Below are 17,719 nucleotides of genomic sequence, written 5' to 3'. Positions count from 1 at the left end.
TTGTACAGGACTGGACAGCAGTGCAGAGTAGCGGTCAGTGCTCTGGACCCCTCAGTAAAGGGTTGTGGGTTCAATCCCACAGGGGTTAGTTAAGAACAGACAAACCCGGCCCCTGTCCTACCTCTCACAGTGATGGCCACAGTGCTGATGGTCTGTCTGCTCTGGGAGTCCAGCACTGTGTAGGAGCCCTGGTCAGTGAAGGTCAGTGCGGACAGTGTGACCTCCTGCTGCTGCCCTGAGACTCGGGGCCCATAGGCAGGGTCAGGGGTCACGGTACCGCCCTCTACAGCACACACTGGCAGAGAGGTGCCAGCGCCCTCAGGGTTAAATCGCACTGTCACAGGTGCCCCGCTGTACAGGCCGAGGGTCAGGGGCTGCCCATAGGAGAGAGAGGTGCTCTCCTCACGGCCTGCAGAGAGAGGACAGGGGGAGCACTGGACATCAGACAGAGACAGAGCCGGGACACCACAGTTTGTGTGAGCAACTATCTACAGGCCTGAGACTTGAGGTGGAGGGGATTAGGAAACAGTGGCAAAAAGTTATACAAATGTAATAAACATGTGAAATGTATGTACAAATAATGTAATATATTGCAATGATATAAGTTTGAAAATGTAATGAAAACGTACTTACTCAAGACACTGACAAGCACTTCCCCAAGGTACATGCTCTGCCCTGCTCCACTGACCCTGAAACACTCGTACAGGCTGTCATCAGAGAGCTGGATGTCGTGAATGGTCAGGGAGAAGTCGCCCGTCTCCACAGCTCCTGCAAACTCCACTCTGCCCTCAAAGCCTGCTGCAGGGTGACATGTCCCAGAGCTGGACTCACACACCGGCCTGTCTGGAGTCTTCCAGTACACCTGCTCTGTGTCTCTGTGGGCTGATGCATCACAGGCCAGAGTCACAGACACGGCACTGGACACGGCTGGGGAGAGAAATTACAGATTTTAATATTTTCCATATTCTAAGAGGACTGTATGTCCAAGGAAACTAACAGGGGAAGTGCTACTTTTGCTAAAAACAGTTGTGTGCCTGCCTGTCTGACTACAGCAATGAAGATCACCCCCACAGTGATACTGAGCCCTAACACACACGATTTCTATACAGTGACCACACACTGCAAGGGTGCAGTTAGAGACATAATCGCTGAACTTCGACTGAAACACAAGTCCTTGTTCAAGTTTCTTATAAAATCAGAACTCACCCAAACACAGGAGCAGGACACAGGGACACGCCAGGGACAGAGACAGCTGCAAGTAAGGAAATTCAAGAATCAGGGGTTTTGCAGAACAGAACCAGCCCTGTTTAAAACATCCGCTACATAGTACATCATCCTACAGAGGGACGGACTGTGCGTCTGACCTGCACTGACACTTCAGACTTGTCATGAAACTGTAGTCAAGTGACAGGCCATTTAAACGTTAAAATATTAATTCAAAATCGAAACGTTGAAAAGCGCTGAGGGCCACACTACACTGAACAGCATCTGACTCCCACACAGCAAACTGATCCTCTCATACAGAGACTCACAGGGTCTGGGGCTACAGCGGCCTTAGTGCCTCAAACACGGCTCCTCTTCTGTACTCGTCACAAAGTGCAGCAGTTCTCAAAGACTACAATTCTCTCACATTTAAACATGGATAAGCCAATGTAGATCAGTTTACAGGATCAGAATTATGGTTGCATTTCCAGTGAGTTAAAAATCTAATTCATGACATAAAATGCTCTTTTAACAACAGATTTATTTTGCAGTATTTTCCGACTCCCCTTGATGGAAGCCCATTTCCGCCACGAAAAAAAGAAAACATTTGCCCATTTTATTGGGGGGTCAATTTGCTATCTCATTATGACTTAGTATCTCATTATTATGACTTAGTATCTCATTATTATGAGTTACTGTAACGGGGACTGGGCTTGTGTCAACAGGACGGTTGCAACGGCAGCAGTCAATGCGTCCCTGTCATACGTTCTCCATTTGAGCATTTGTAACCATGAGTGCATTCACTGATTGTTGAGCCATGGAACACATACATTACAGTTAGGCTATACAAATATCTGTATACACACAACCACACACACATTTTGTATTATTTATTATGTTTTTATTAAGTATTATTCTTAATATATAAATTCAATTGCATTTGAGATTATAACTCCAATAATTCAGCCATATGTAACTAATCAGGACAATTGGCTGCGGTGGCTGTAGGCGACTTTAAAGAGGTCTTCAAAAAACATGGGTTTAATTCCTGATGGGCAGATGTTATTTCTTATCTATGGATTTATATTATTTATCAGTCCACAATGAAATGTGAGATCGTCACGGGGAAGCTCCTCTTCTCACCGGCTCTCCTTCAATGTGCCCCAACTGTAACAACAAGAGACAGGGCACCATCAACACTCACAGCCAGTGGAGTGACTGAAGGACACATCATTTCATTTCTTTACCTCCACCCTGTGGGAGGAATGGACCAACAGCAGGGGTGTGTTCAATTCTGAGAGGAGGTCTGGACTAGCAGAGCCTGACAACGACCTTTTTAACACTTTCCTTTCATTAGAGCGAAATAATATATATGAACAATACTGTGCATTTACATACGTGCTCAACTTCACACCAAAATCTCAACCAAAACACTCTCTTCACAGCCAGACTGTTAGTAATTGTGTACATTGTCCCCCCCAGAGAAAGTCAGCTCATCAGGCTTGTCCGCCACGCAGTTGTAAATGGCTTGCACTCTCTTGGGCTTTGGTTTCTGTAGGGGGACGAGGACAAACCAAAGCAAATACAAACCTGTACACGAGCGACAATAAGATTGTGTGAATTCAAAGGCCAGCCTCACACTCTCTCACTCACCCATTCTGAAGGATCAATCGTATCGCAAGGGTTAATGTGATCAATAATAAATACAGTGGCCACACAGTGTATATTTAGCTATATGTATATTTGTTTATAATGCTCTGTTTAAGCAGCACAGGTTATAAACTGCATTAAACTCAACACGTTTGCAGAACTGTGAAGGGAAACTTATCCAGCTAAAAACCAGGACAAAAGGGAGACTTCTTTAGTGCGGGCATTTACCATGAAGGGCACCGAAACATTGATTACCTGACCAAGATTCTGGGTTCAGGGATTGATTTAAATTCTCCCCTTGTGGGATATAGTTGTGGTTTCATTGTTGAGCTTGAAATAGTCCTTGCTATTGTCTCTGGCTTATAGTTTAATTCCCAAAGTGAAATATTGGGGTCTGGCATTGAGGACCTGCTTAACTCACTTTTCCTGAGTGACACAAGCACAGTGGGACACACTCACCTTCTCCTCCACGTCTCTGTCGCTCTCATCCAGATCCTCGTGGTGTAACCTCCACTCATACTCCACGTGGACGCGAGCGTTGGACTTCCCAGACAACGCCTGACTGAGCTGTCGACATGGAAAGGAACGGTCAGTAAATAAAATGCCAGAAAACAAAACTTGTGCCTCTTATTTTCAGTGCTCACCAGGTCCTCACACTGCGTGTGCTTCAGTCTCTTGGCGACGTCAAGAGGGGTCTCTCCCGATTCGTTGGCTGTAATGGGGGGGAGGGGAGAAAAGATAAAGACCATTTTATTTAACACACAGTCTGGAAAACTGGTTATTTCAAAGACAACATAATTCCTTTCTTGGTTAAAAGTTTATTTGAAACGATTAGAAAGGGTGACGAGGCCATCAATACACAAGTCTGGCAACCCACGTCTGCCTTCTTTCACAGACACGGCCTTTTACACAATTCAGAAGGTACTGCAATGACTCTGGGAACAAGATCACTCACTCCTCTCCCTACATTGCTGCCTTACCAATGTCAATGGACGCCTTCCCTCTCAGCAGCAGTTTGAGGCACTCCACGTTGTCCGTTAGGCAGCAGTAGTGCAGGGCAGTGCTGCCTTTCGTGGTCTGCTTATCCAGATTGCCACTGTGAAACAAACGTCCAGGCTGTGGTGAGCAAGAGCAGCTTTGACTGGAGAGAACAGCTTTTTCTCACAGTGACGATTCAGTGCTACGTCATGATGAACTGAATATTTGAGGTATTCGTTCTCATGTAAGCAGATTGCAGATTTCTTTGAATACGTTCAAGATAATGTTATTAATATTATTTCTTTATATGTCTGTTTATTATTAGGGTTAGTTTCAAAACTGCTTGCCTGTTCTGGGTCAAGAAGTCCACAATGTGGAGAGACGTCCGGTCCACCAGTTGGACGGCCAGGTGAAGTGCGGTCTCGCCCTGCTCCTGGAGGAGGGAATCAAAGAGACACATGGGTTGGAGGTCAAAGTCAACAGCAAGGACACAACTGGGCTGGTCAATCCAATTGATATGCATTGTGCAGAAACACTCCCAGTGAGTTGAGTTTGAGTTTGGCTGCACATTCATAAATAGTGGCTCAACAGCTGACAGCCTTTCTAGGATGAAGTACACCTCCTTGTAGAGAAACTGTTTAGAGTATTACTGTGCACCCAACAGGAAGAAACCAGTTTCTTTGTCACCATAATGCACACAGCTTGCCTTGGAAATGGGCTTTAGCTACTAAAGAAGCAAATGACAGACAAATTAGGAAAGAAAGATTGGCCGGGCTCTTCGTGAACAGGGGCTTACGTGTCCGTGTGCCAGTGGAATGGGCTCCATCAGAGCCACGCCGTCTGCATACAGCTGAATCAGAGACAAGATATCCCTGGCCTTCACGGCTTCACACAGACTCTGCAGCTTGGCAGCACTGTCGACGCACTTCTTCCTCGAAAATTTCTTCTCGATGTACTTGGCCGTGATGTAGTCCTTTCGTGCCTGCCTGGAGGACAGAACAGATACTCCCTTTTAAAACACGTACGTCTGGCAAATTAAAAACAAAAAGTATAGATTTTCTATAGTGTTTCCCATGTATTAAATCCTTCAACCCAAGCATGAAATGAGTCTTGATCTGAACATCACGGTCAAAACCTCAGAGGGTCTTACACTTACATGTCACTGGCGGGGCCAGGTTTGACCTGGTCCTCCGCACACAGATTGGCTTCCATGATCTCATTGAAGCCAGCGTTCCCGACGTTCCTGGCCAGCTGCAACCGACAGAAGCAGGACAGCAATTCTCACTATGCGCCCACAAGCACTTAAATCAGCTCATCAAATGGAAAATGAAAGAGTTTCTGAAAAGAGAGACTTCACACAGTAAATGTCGCATGTGTGCTTGTGATGTCATTTGCAGTAGCACTCCTCTACATTACCAAGAGCTCAGATGTTCCCAAGTCATCCAGGGTGAGGGACTGTATTCGGGAGTAGTGCACGCCGAGTTCTCTGTGGATTCCAGAGCATTCGATACACGTCACGATTCCAAGATTGGTGGACAGCCACGTGGGATCTGAAAAAGACCAGGGTTTCCAACGCTGAAAATCAGTTGTGTGGGAGGAGCGGTCTAGATTTAGTCTTTGTAAAATAAGAAATAAAAAATGTGGAACCGTAACAATTCATGATTACATTATTATATGCTATTATTTCTAATGCTAGTATTAATATAAAACATTATGCAGTTACTACAAAACTCTTATACTGGTTCTTCAGTGTGAAATCAGAGGTTTGATTGCCAGGCTCCTCCAATTTGTTACAGTGACAACTCAGCTCCTGATTAAGATCTCTCACAGACTGAAACGTTGATCTTGGGTATAACCGAATACAAACACCCCGGAGTATAATTTGGCAGGGTGCAGAGAGGTACAGTATTTGTTAAAGTTTAAAATCCATGTACCCTGCATCTTGAAAGATTTTGGAAGTGTGTAACAACCTGACTCTGCAATCTTGAAAAACACACAAGTCATCATTCTTTTCAATGTTAAAGCTTACTTAACGTTAAAAAAAGTCTTCCGTCCCCCACCACCCTCAGCGACTCACTCTGCGCCCCGCAGTCACAGCACACATCGTTCCCAGTCATCCTCATCACTTCCGCAATGATTTCTTTGGTCAGTTCCTGGACGATGCTGTTCTCTCCTATATGTTGGTTCCCCTTGAAGGCGTTGTTTAGAGCCTCTTCCTTATTGTTCTGGAGGACTGAAATCCATCTGAGGTCCCCGGAAACAAGAACAAAGACACAGAATCACCAGAATGCGACCAAAAACCCACAAACGCAAATAAATAAACTGCGTCTGCACAGGTGGCATCAGTCACAATAAACCGAGATGCCACACAGCTGACTGTAGCCGGCACTCAGGCATTCGAATGTAATTACTGCTCTTAATGTCCACAGAGGGAGCCACACTCACATTTGACATTCAGCTTCATCTCTTGCCTGAAAGTGGTAGGTCCTTTGATCTGTGGAGAGTAATGGGAAATGGCATTTATAATTCACACAAATCATGTGTGTGGCACAACGTGGAACAAGCCAACATGGTACAAATTAATACAGGTTTTAGGAGCATTAGAAAGTGCATCAACCCACATGATATCAGATCAAAGCCTCTTTTCTCATCCGGTCTGTGCTTCACTTGGCAGGTCAAGAGATGGAGCTTCACTGGTGCTCTGTTAGCCTAGGTGAGAGAAGCGGAGATAAGAGATAATCACTGCACACGCCTCTCCGGCCAATTAAGACAAGCCTGTCCGGCTGCAGAGTAACTTGCTTTCTCTCTCCTGCAACTTGTTTTCTCTCTCCTCCTGCCTTGCTGTGCCGCTGTGTTCACTTTAATAATGAAAGAATTGTCTTACCTTTCTGTGAGATATGGTGAGGTAACCATTTCCCACTGAGCATTGTCTCTTCTGCCACATTTTTCTGAAACTGAAAAAAAAAGACAGAAAAGCATTTGAACTACTTCCGATGATGTAATGGCCGAGTTCACATTGTCTTTTTCACAGGCATTGTGGAAGCAACATCATTCTCGCCCATCAGCAATTAGCGATTCATTAGCAAATTAACATTCATCATCTTAGTCAGGACACCCACCCGTCACTCTTCTTGAAGAGATTTCCGCTGAGCTGCGTGCCGTGCTCCTTGTTCCCCTTGAGCTGGTGCAGGTTGTAGGCAGCGCTCGGACGCACCTGAGAATCCTTCAACAATAGTGCAGTAGAAATGCCAATAAGTACACACAGACATAAGCACAAGCAGAAGCCAGGCACAGCCTTTTAGTCAGTGGAGATTCTCTGAAGTTAAGTTTGCTTCTCAAATTAACTGATCGTATATTATTATTATTATATATTATTCTTAGTATTAAGTCATTTACCAGACAGCTTTATCCGAACACTGGCATTCAGTGCTCCACCTATACTCAGCTTTACGAGGGAAACAGTGTCACTATGAAAACAGAAATCCACACATTACAGTGGATTCAATTAGAGAGACAGGCATGTCTCATTGATTAACGAGACAGGTACAATATACAGGCTCACTCTCTTGATTCTGTGGTTTGGCCATACCTTTGTTCTCTTGTTCCTCGTCTTTTTCCGAATCCAATTTGTGAAAACGGAGAAACAGCCTTCACGAGTCCTTGGTGAACAGAAATAAATTAGGCAACAATACAAAACTTCTCCACACTGTTTGGCATAAGAAATTAAACATAGGTATCCATTGGGCAAAACAGTACCATGCATCTAAATACACATTTTCTAGGACTGTCTACTATTGACAACTACACCAAAGTACACACACACCACGATAACATGTCAGTGACTTACAATACCTGCTATTTGATGACTCTTGTGGGTGCTGGCCCATGGGGTTCTCCATGGCAGCTGCCAGGCTGCTACAGTATCTGGGAATCTGCCTCTGGTCTCGACTCGGTCACAAACAATCAAGAAGCAACTGAGATATGGAGCTAGAAGAACCAGAAAACAAGTATCAACAACTATCCCTAAATGATATAGAAGGAGCAGGAATAGGTTGAGTATGAGTCAAGGACTATACGTCTTGCAAAGTGTCAAGCTGAAACAACTATGAGAGAGAATTCCAAAGAATGTTAGATGTTAATAAGCACCCATAGAATGTTCAGTGACAACAGTGACATCATAATACAAAATGAAAAATGATATTTAGAATTTCCAGACCAGGCCGACCCTTGCAACGCACTTGTCAAGAAAGATTGTAAATTGAACATTTGCTAAAAATGAGTTGAAAATATTCATAGAAATATGAAACATCTGTAGTACTGATTAACAAAATATGAATACTCACAAACGATGACCGTGATGGCAAACAGATATACACTGTCTTTCATTCTCCTGAGAAACAATAATAATTATTAAAAAACATACATTATTGCTGAGACTGGTGTTTTTTCAAATGCTTACAACTGTGTATCAGAGTCTGCCTCACTGCGGAGAGTGGGGGTGCAAAGCCACTGTGTAGTTAGTGATGTGTAGAAATTGACCAATGTGTTATAATCCATCTAACGGCTGCCATGTCAAAAGATTTACACTGTTCCTGTCGCAGCTGCATGAACTGAGTTGAGTTCACTCTCTGCTCTGTACAACAGAAGTCAGTACATAATATTCTAGATTGCTTTACTTGATTTGTTTTTTAATGTTTATCAGAATGGGGAGTAAAAACATACAGCAGGACACTTTCAAAATATATGTATATATATATATATATATATATATATATATATTTTTTTTTTTTTTTTTCTTTTACTTCCTTTTAATTGTATCTTCTTTTTTCCCTTTCTTGACATCTATAAATGTAAGAAACAACTTTTATTTATAGGATGCATCACAGTATCCGACTCAGACGTCCTCACAGCGAGAGTCACAGTGTTACAGAAGCAGGAGTGGGTGTGGCTCCACAAAAACAACACACTGTCTGATATGCAGAGAAGCTATAGCAGTCTTAATCTTAATGCCATTAGGCTGCAGATTTCTTTTAAATAAACAATTAAAATACATAAAGAATGAGAATGATTGATTCATTATCATCAATGTATACTATTTTATACTAAGGGATGACATCCAGCATTTTCCAAAAAGAACGTTGTATTAGTTGCATGTATTAATTAATTATTTAATTCAAAATGGTTGGAATCACATGATTTATCTTTGTCCTCCCATCCTCCCCCAAATATATAAGTATGTAGTAACAGAGGAGGGTAGTAAAAGCTGCCCTTTCTTGTCGTGTCCTTTTTCCTCTTGCATACTGAATTAATTCATTAAGCCACTTAAACATCCATTACAGCGCTGGAATACTTATTTGTGTAATTGCAGGAACCGGAGAAAAAAAGTGCAGTATATGAATGTAGGAGTTCATTCATATTAACAGGCTAGTGTAACACAATGGATATAGGCCCCTATTTTGGATGTTCCAGGATGTCCAGAACAGGTGACAGTAGACTCCCAAGCGCAGTCAGATTCATTGGGCAGAATGGAGTTTGCACGATCTGCATACAGGCCCACATGACTTTAAGACACAGAATCATAAATTCTCTGTGTTTAATCTGCAGTGGAGTGAATGGGACATACGCTGGCCAAGGACACTGACAAGTTACGCTCATCAACAATCTGTCATTGTTTTCAAAATCAACTTTCTTGATTGGCCATCACAAACTCCAGGCCCCTCCCTACCCCCCAATAACCCCTCTGACCCCACCCTCCCCTACTACCCTTCCCTACCCATCCAAGACCGTCTGTGGCCAGGAGACAGACGGCCAGACAAACAACCAACAGAATAAACACACAATTAAATCAACTGGTGGACAATTAGACAGGCAGACAGACAGACGGACCGATGACACGTCGACAAACTAAGATATAAACATAATTATGCGCATATCAGAGACCGGTTGAGATGTATCACTCATGTCCTAAGGTTTAGCCATTGTGTGATGCTAAGTTTGTGTCTGCGTTTCCAGTTCAGGAGTATAGTCTTCTTGGCAATAGTTAACGCTATGAGAACTTGAGTTGGGTTTTGTTCAGGCAGGTTGAGTGTGGATGGAGAGAGCGGGATGCTGTTTTGTTTATCACTTCTTGTGAGCAGTGTTGAGTCGGTGGACGGAGCCAAAAGGCATGAAAGTAACTGTCAGGGGTGTTCAGCGTACAGAGTGAACAAGTATCAGACTCTATGAAGCCCATTGTAAACATTTTGTGCTGGTAATGTGCGTTCTGTGAATGACTTTGTATTGTATCAGTTGTGTGAGGGTGTTGTTACTCATTGTGAATATATTCTTGCAGATTTGTGTGCAGAAGCTGGTATCAGTGTGGATTGCTACATCTTGTTCCCGCCAATTGGACAGGATACTGATGAGTCATTTTTGGATAAGAGATTATATTATTTTGATAATGGTTTCTTGAAAAGGGTTAATTTGTCGATTATTTCCATTGTTTCCATTGGTTATATTAATTTTTGATTTGATAATTGGAGATATTGGAGATATTGTTCTTTACCGATATCAAACTTCTGTTCCAAATCACTGATTGCGAGGAGGTTATATTGACCTGTTTATTTGAGAATAGCCATTTTATAATATATTGTAGTTGGATAGCCAGGTAGTAATGATACAAATTTGGTGCATCCAAACCTCCTTGTGGATTACTTTTATGTAGTGTGGTTAACTTAATCCGAGTTTTTTATTCTTCCAGTAAAATTTAGTAATTATTTAATCTAAATTTTGGAACCAATTAGTTGTAGGTTGTACTGGAACCATAGTGAAGAGACAGTTAATTAACTGATCTGCTTGTTCTTTATTGAGCTTTGGCAGTGCTTTGTTGTTTGAAAAGGAGTCGATAGCTGCTATGCTTGGTGTTATTGATGTCCTGTTAAGTTTGTATGATATTTCCCTCTGAGTCCTTGTATATGTATAACATATATATTAACATGGATTTCCTTTCCAAAACAATAATAGCAGTAATAATAAATAATAATGTCCATTGTGCCTCGATTTACAAAATGTGACCTATGTTTTTAATTGTTATTAAATCATAGATAGGCAATGAGTACTAATGTAGGATTCACCGGCAATCCCCTTAGTTATGAATCGCCTTATGGTGCTGATAGACACCAAATTCTATGTCTGTGTCCATGGCATTAATAGGTTCAGCTATTCAAACAGTAAATATTCAAACTGCCAATAAGAGTGCAGTGTTGGTGATGTTGTACATTACTGACAGTTGATTAAACCAATAAAGACAACCTTGCTCTGTATCGAACCAATCAGCATTGTCATGCTGAAACAGGCACTATACATTCGGGCAGGTTGTGTTCTCCTGCCATCCAAACCCAGATGCGTCCTTCAGACTGCCACATGGTGAAGCGTGATTCATCACCAGAGAACCTGCTCCCACTGCTCCAGAGTCCAATGGCGGCGCGCTTTACACCACTCCAGCCGACACTGGGCATCGCACATGGTGAGTTGTGTGCGGCTGCTCGGCCGTGGAAACCCATTTCATGAAGCTCCAGACTAACACTTCTTGTGCTGACGTTGCTTCCAGAGGCAGTCTGGCACTCTGTAGTGATTGCTGCAACTGAGGACAAATGATTTTTTCGCGCTATGTGCTTCAGCCCTCGGCGGTCCTTTCTGTGATCTTGTATGGCCGACCACTTCACAGCTAAGCTGTTGTTGCTCCTAGACGTTTCCACTTCACAATAACAGCACTTACAGTTGACCTGGGCAGCTCTAGCAGGGCAGACATTTGACGAACTGACTTGTTGGAAAGACGGCATCCTATGACAGTGCCACATTGAAAGTCACTGAGCTCTTCAGTACAGCCCACTCTACTGCCACTGTCTGTCTATCGAGATTGCATGGCTGTGTGCTTGATGTTATACACCTGAAATAGCCACATCCACCCATTAGAAAGGCTGTCCACATACTCTTGGTCATGTAGAGTATATGCCTAGCTCATTGAGACACCTGTGTGAACACTGAGGAGAAGCCGAAGGCTTACAAATCGCTGGTGACGTTCAGGGTGGGCGCGTCCAGGACATTTTGTATCAAGACCTGCCGGATTAATTCTGTGCGCTCTGGACAGAGGTGCCACTAGATATGGAAGTCTGCATTTGTTCTACCATTTGCAAACTGCTTTTAATGCTGTTCAACATACCTTGTGTCAATTGAAGCTTGTTCTCAAAGCAGACAAAACCAAATTAATGGTGTTCTCCAAAGCAAGGATTACACTGATACATCTTCCATGTATCACTACTTATCAGGGGAATGAGATTGAGGCAGTAACTTCACATCAATATCTTGGCATTTTAATTGATGATGACCTCTCTTTCAAATTGCATATACAGCAACTTGCAAAAAACTAAAGTAGAAGTTGGGATTTTATTTTAGGAATAAGGCTTGTTTTTCTTTTAAAACTAACAGGAGACTTGTTTCAGCTGCTTTTATGCCTATACTGGACTATGGTGATATTTTATATATGAATGCTTAAATGAATGAGCGTTTGAGATCAATTGATACCCTTTGCCATGGAGCACTGAGATTTATTTTAAACTGCAAAACACTTACACAGCATTGCACTTGATCTGTTGGGGTTGGCTGGCCTTCCCTAGTCACCTGCATACTCAGTCACTGGTGTATTTTGATTTATAAAACCATTCTGGGTTTGCTACCTTCTAATTTATGCATTTTTATTCTGAAAAAAATGTGGTGAATACTGTCTCTGTTCACAGGAACACATTTTGCGAACTGTCCCAGATGTTAGAATGGATTTTGGAAAAGGGTCTTTCATGTACTCTGACCTATCAGCTTGGAACACCTTTCAAAATAGATTTAAATTGGAAAAACATGTCCCTCTTGGTATTTTTAAATCATTGATGGAAGATTTTGCGCCCCAATTCAGCTCACAAAACATTACAGTCCGCCAGAGGGCACTGCTGCATCACAGACATCCTGTATACCAGTCATGCAGCAGGTTCACACTGTTAAAGCTCACAGAAGATGCATGATGAGGTCACTTACCTGGGGAAGAAAAGTCTAGTAAACAATTTTCATGACCAGAGCAAATCAGAATCACCCAAACCTGTAATCACCGCATCCAGAAGGACATCCAGTAGCAAAGTAAATATTCTGATTATAGGGTTTATATTTATTTTACTTCAGCAACATGGCGTGTGTGAAATCCAATGATTTCTCTGCAGCTCAGTCCTTATAAAACTGTTCCAGCAGTTGCAAAGTTGAAATTCAGTGTCTTATTCTGAAAAAATGAGTTGCCTTTAATCAATTCTTCAATTTGATAAACCCCATTTACTCTTTTGGATGCCACTGAGTTATAAAAGCAGTATTCAAATAAGAACACTCCTTTCAAGAATTGGTACATTCATTCACACTTTAAAAAGAAAAAAACATTATTGAAACTAATAAGTAGGTAATAATGAGAACTGAGGCCTTGAGGTTATCTTTGTTATCTTGTCTTTATTTCTGTTATTTAATCCAGTTTCTTCCCCACATATATGCACAATCTCATTTCAAAGCTTGACCTCCGTGATGTGACGTAAGAAGGATGTCGTGTGTCACTCATGTCTCTTTCGGCTCCTCACAGCGCTGTAAAGCCGGACACAGAGCGATACAGAGACTCACAGGGTCAATTTACAGGATCAGATTTATTGTTCTATTTCCAGTGAGTTAACAGGTGCCATCTTCACCAGCATAGTCTTGCACTTTTCTTTCACGGTCTCAACAGCAGCTTTGCTAGGAAGGGTGTCAGCTGAGCATGTAAAATCATATCCCAGGTACATAGCTGCTGTGGGTATGAGGTACTTCTCAAATTCAAAGCTGACGAGTAATGAAGGGGAAACCTTCTATAGGTGACTGGGATTAACAGTTTGTCTCAGTACTGGCCGACAATACAGATTCAGATGCAGGAAAAGCTTAGAAGGACTAACCCTCTCCAATTGAAACAGCTGGTTTACTTTGTTCAGATCACAGAGTTGACTTGAGGAAGATCAGGAACAGCTTATTATATGGGTCACCCGTCATGTCATTCAGGAGATTTGCCGTGTAGCATCTTTGTGAATCCTTAGCTATACTGAAATGTATCTTGAGAGCATCCCACTGGTCCAAAATCTTGACAACACTTCCTCCCTGACTGAGCCACCTGGTCAGTGATGGCTGAATCAACTTTCTGTTGCAGTTACAGATTCCCTCCTAGTGCTGAAATAATGAATAATGAAAGGGCAGAACTGTCTGAAATCCGAGTTTCATATCTTCCGATCAAATACTCGTTCAGGTACAATACAGGTAATAATCCAGACATATATTTGAAATAAAAACAGAAACATTGTAGCCTCATTTCCCCAATGAAATGGCAATCAATAATCATTGTCACACATCTCACCCCCACCACACACTTTTCAAATACCCGTGGAAGATCTCAGCAGTATACACTCTCACTTATACAAGGCCCATGAAGAAATGACATCTAAAAGAGCTCGATACAAAAGATTATCTAAAACTGTCTGCAAACATGAAACTAGATTTTCACTACTGGTGCCATGTACTTCACTAAAGAAATCAATAATGTCAAAGTACAGAAGCTATAAAGAATCCTCACTACACAGTAAATACAAAAAACCTGTTATACGTACATGACGTGTGTGCGGTCACAATGCATTTGCAGTTCCTCACTGTGTGATAATAACAGCCGATTTTACACATGCATTCCTGTTTAAAACTGTTTAATAAACCAGATCCTGGAATAATGTGTGTTTGTATATGTAAGGTATCAAACACCCAGTGGGGTTAATTTAAACTACTACTGTAAGGCCTCAAATGAACTGAAAATGAGGCTCTCAAACTGTGTTCAAACTCTGTCTTTAAAACACTGTATACCTGTTGTCAGACTGCTACTGATACATAAGGTTAAGGCTAAATTGTGATCTAAAACACTGAGTAAGGTCACTGTAACGCTGTTTAGTATTCTGTGAACACATAGTAAAAATCAATACTCAGAAATACAATTTCTGATTATTAAGTTAAATCATTAATTAAACAACTACTGACATTGTTAAATTGTAATTCATTTATTTAAAGTACATTTTAGTACATGGTAGGTAGGCATGGCAGCAGTGTCTTGGAAAATGGCTGAAATGTCCTGGAAAAAGATTTGTAGAACTGGGTCTGTGGTCCAGGCATGGTGTGGGAGCAGAGGAGGTGTCCAGCTGTGGGGAGACGGAGGGACGCACGGCAGTGACAGCCACTGGAGCTGCGACCAGGACGCCTGGCCCCTGCGGCAGAACCCTCCCCACGCCGCCTGCGTGGGGCTTTCCGGTCCTGGCGGCACCTCGTCTGGGTCCTCCCATGCCCGGGTCTGGCCTGCCCACGAAGACAGCTCCTTGTCCTCACGTCCAAGTCTTGGGACGAACTCTTCTTCTTCCTGCTCCAGCTCAGGAAACTCCTCGTCGTTGCCCCGACCTGGTCCATCACTCGGGCGCCACCCTCACACAGCACAGCCCGGAGAGAGCGCTCGAGACCCGTGAGAAGAAGCGGTAAATCTTCTGTTTCGTGGAGAGTGTGGCCTCCGCAGCCCCTGAACCACAGAGCAAAACACGCATCACTGTTTCAGTCCCCCTTCATTGCCTCCCCCAGACTGTCCTGTTACCCGACTTGGGGTCAAAGCTCAAATGTTGCAGGAAACTACAGGAACGACATTTTCTACCCGTTTGAAATACATTTTCAAGTGGCACTCATGAAAACACGATCACCCACTGGACAGAAACAACACGCTGCCCACTGAGAGACTGTCATCTCATCATTATTGGCAATCATTTACAGATCATTTTAAACCAGTTATGAAAACAATGTTCTAGAAATACATTTTCAGATGGAATGGTTGCATGGAAAGTCACAGTGTCTCTCGTAACGGCTTGTCCAGTGACACTGGCGGAGTGCGCAGTGTGTGCAGGAGTGCTGTGGACGCCGTGTCACTCTCACCTGCACTGTCTGTGAGGTCCTCCACTGGTGAGGCGGTCTCCTCAGGCCTGGGGGGTCGGGGCTCCTCCGCAGTTGGAGGCTTGCTGGACACGCTCTGCCCCAGCCGCCTGTGGAACAGTCTCTCCACCACAGCCCTGAGCAGCTGCGGGGCAGGAGGCAGCTGCTGGGCTGGGTGTGGGGTGGACAGAGGTGCGCTCTCCCCAACTTCAGCGTCGGTCAGCAGGGCCAGGGCAGAGGTGATGATTTTCTTGCAAAGAAAAGCCTCCCTGGTCTCGGCGGTGTCATCATCCCCCTCCATCTGCCTCCTGAAGCTCCGGAAGACGGCAGCGGCAGCCTCCCTCTCTTCCGGGCTGATGTCCAGTGCAGTGGCAGGACAGGACGCGCTCTCGGCCTCCAGCTCCACCTGCTGCAGGATGAGGCTGAGGGTGTCTGCAGCGTAGGAGCTCTTGTCCCCACCTCGGTCATCCGGCAGAGTGGGGCTCAACAGGCCCTCCTCGTCCAGGGCGGAGTTGAACCTCTCCAGGACCATGTCAACCACGGTACCCACCAGCAGCCTGTTCCTGGGGGTTCTGAGGAAGGCTTCCACTGAACGGGCAGCGGCTGCCTCCTCCTCCTGTGCCCGAGTCTCGGGGGTCTTCAGGGTCTGCACCGCACCCCGCATGGCGTCCCACAGCACAGCCTTCGCCTCGCTGAACCGGGCCTCGCTGAGCAGGGCCCCACTGCGCTCCTGCTGCTCCTGGGCATACAGCTGCCTGATTATCTCCTGCGCGGGGCGCATCACCCTCTCCAACGCCCGCTGTGCCATCCCGAGCAGGGCCTCGCTGCGCTGCTGCGCCTGCAGCCGCCTGATGGTAGACGTGGGCAAGACAAACTGAAATTAATATCACAGTCCAGACAATAATATGATATCACGATTCAAAATCAAATTTAAATAAAACATCTGAATGAAATGTTATGAGCACTTCAAATAATAATAGACAAAAAACTGCTTTTAACCTCATAAAACCTCGAAAGGTGAGGCACTGGACATAGCATGTACCTGAACAGCTTTTTTTCATTTAGCAAATGTGTTTTTTCTGCAGTAAAATTGAATACCCATACACCGCCCCACCTTACCTGATTGCCTCCTGTGCGCTGAGTGTCACCCCCTGCACCACACCCAGAACCTTCCTGAGCAGGGATTCGGTGCTCTCCTGCCCCCCATCGGCCTGCAGCTGCCTTAGAGTCTCCTGGGAGGCGAGCCTCACTCCCTCCACAATCTCATCTGCCATCCTGAGCAGGGTGTCGCTGTCTTCCTGATCCTCGTGGCCTTCCAGCCACACGAAGGCCTCCTGCGCCCTGAGCATCACCGCCTCCGCTATGCTCTCCACCATCCGGAGCAGGGTCTCGCTGTGCTCCTGCCCCTCCTGGGCTCGAAGACGCCCGATGGCCTGCTGTGCGTTGAACATCACTTCCTCCATGATGCCCAGCAGCATCCGGAACAGGGTCTCAATGCATTCCTGCTCCTCCTGCGCCTCCTGAGCCTGCAGTTGTCTGATGGCCGCCTGATGGCCTAGTGCTACATGTCGGACATCACCCCCTGCGCCTGCAGGACCCTGCCTGCGCTCTCGCTGTCGCTGGGCCTGCAGCCGCATCATCTCTGCCCGATAGCGACCCGTGGGCTGGGCATCACCCCCTTCGCCTTGCCGAGCCTGCCTGAGGTCATGCTGTTCCCGGGCCTGCAGCCGTCTCAAGACGTCCCGGGTGCTGAACCTCACCTCATCCACCATGTGCTCTGCCATCCTGAGCAGGGCCCGACTGGTCTCCTGCTCCTCCAGGGCCTGCAGCCGCCTGATGTCCGACACGGTGCTGAGGA

The sequence above is a fragment of the Amia ocellicauda genome, chromosome 1, assembly GCF_036373705.1.
Source record: "Amia ocellicauda isolate fAmiCal2 chromosome 1, fAmiCal2.hap1, whole genome shotgun sequence".
Classification (NCBI taxonomy): domain Eukaryota; kingdom Metazoa; phylum Chordata; class Actinopteri; order Amiiformes; family Amiidae; genus Amia; species Amia ocellicauda.
This window is presented reverse-complemented; position numbering follows the sequence as displayed.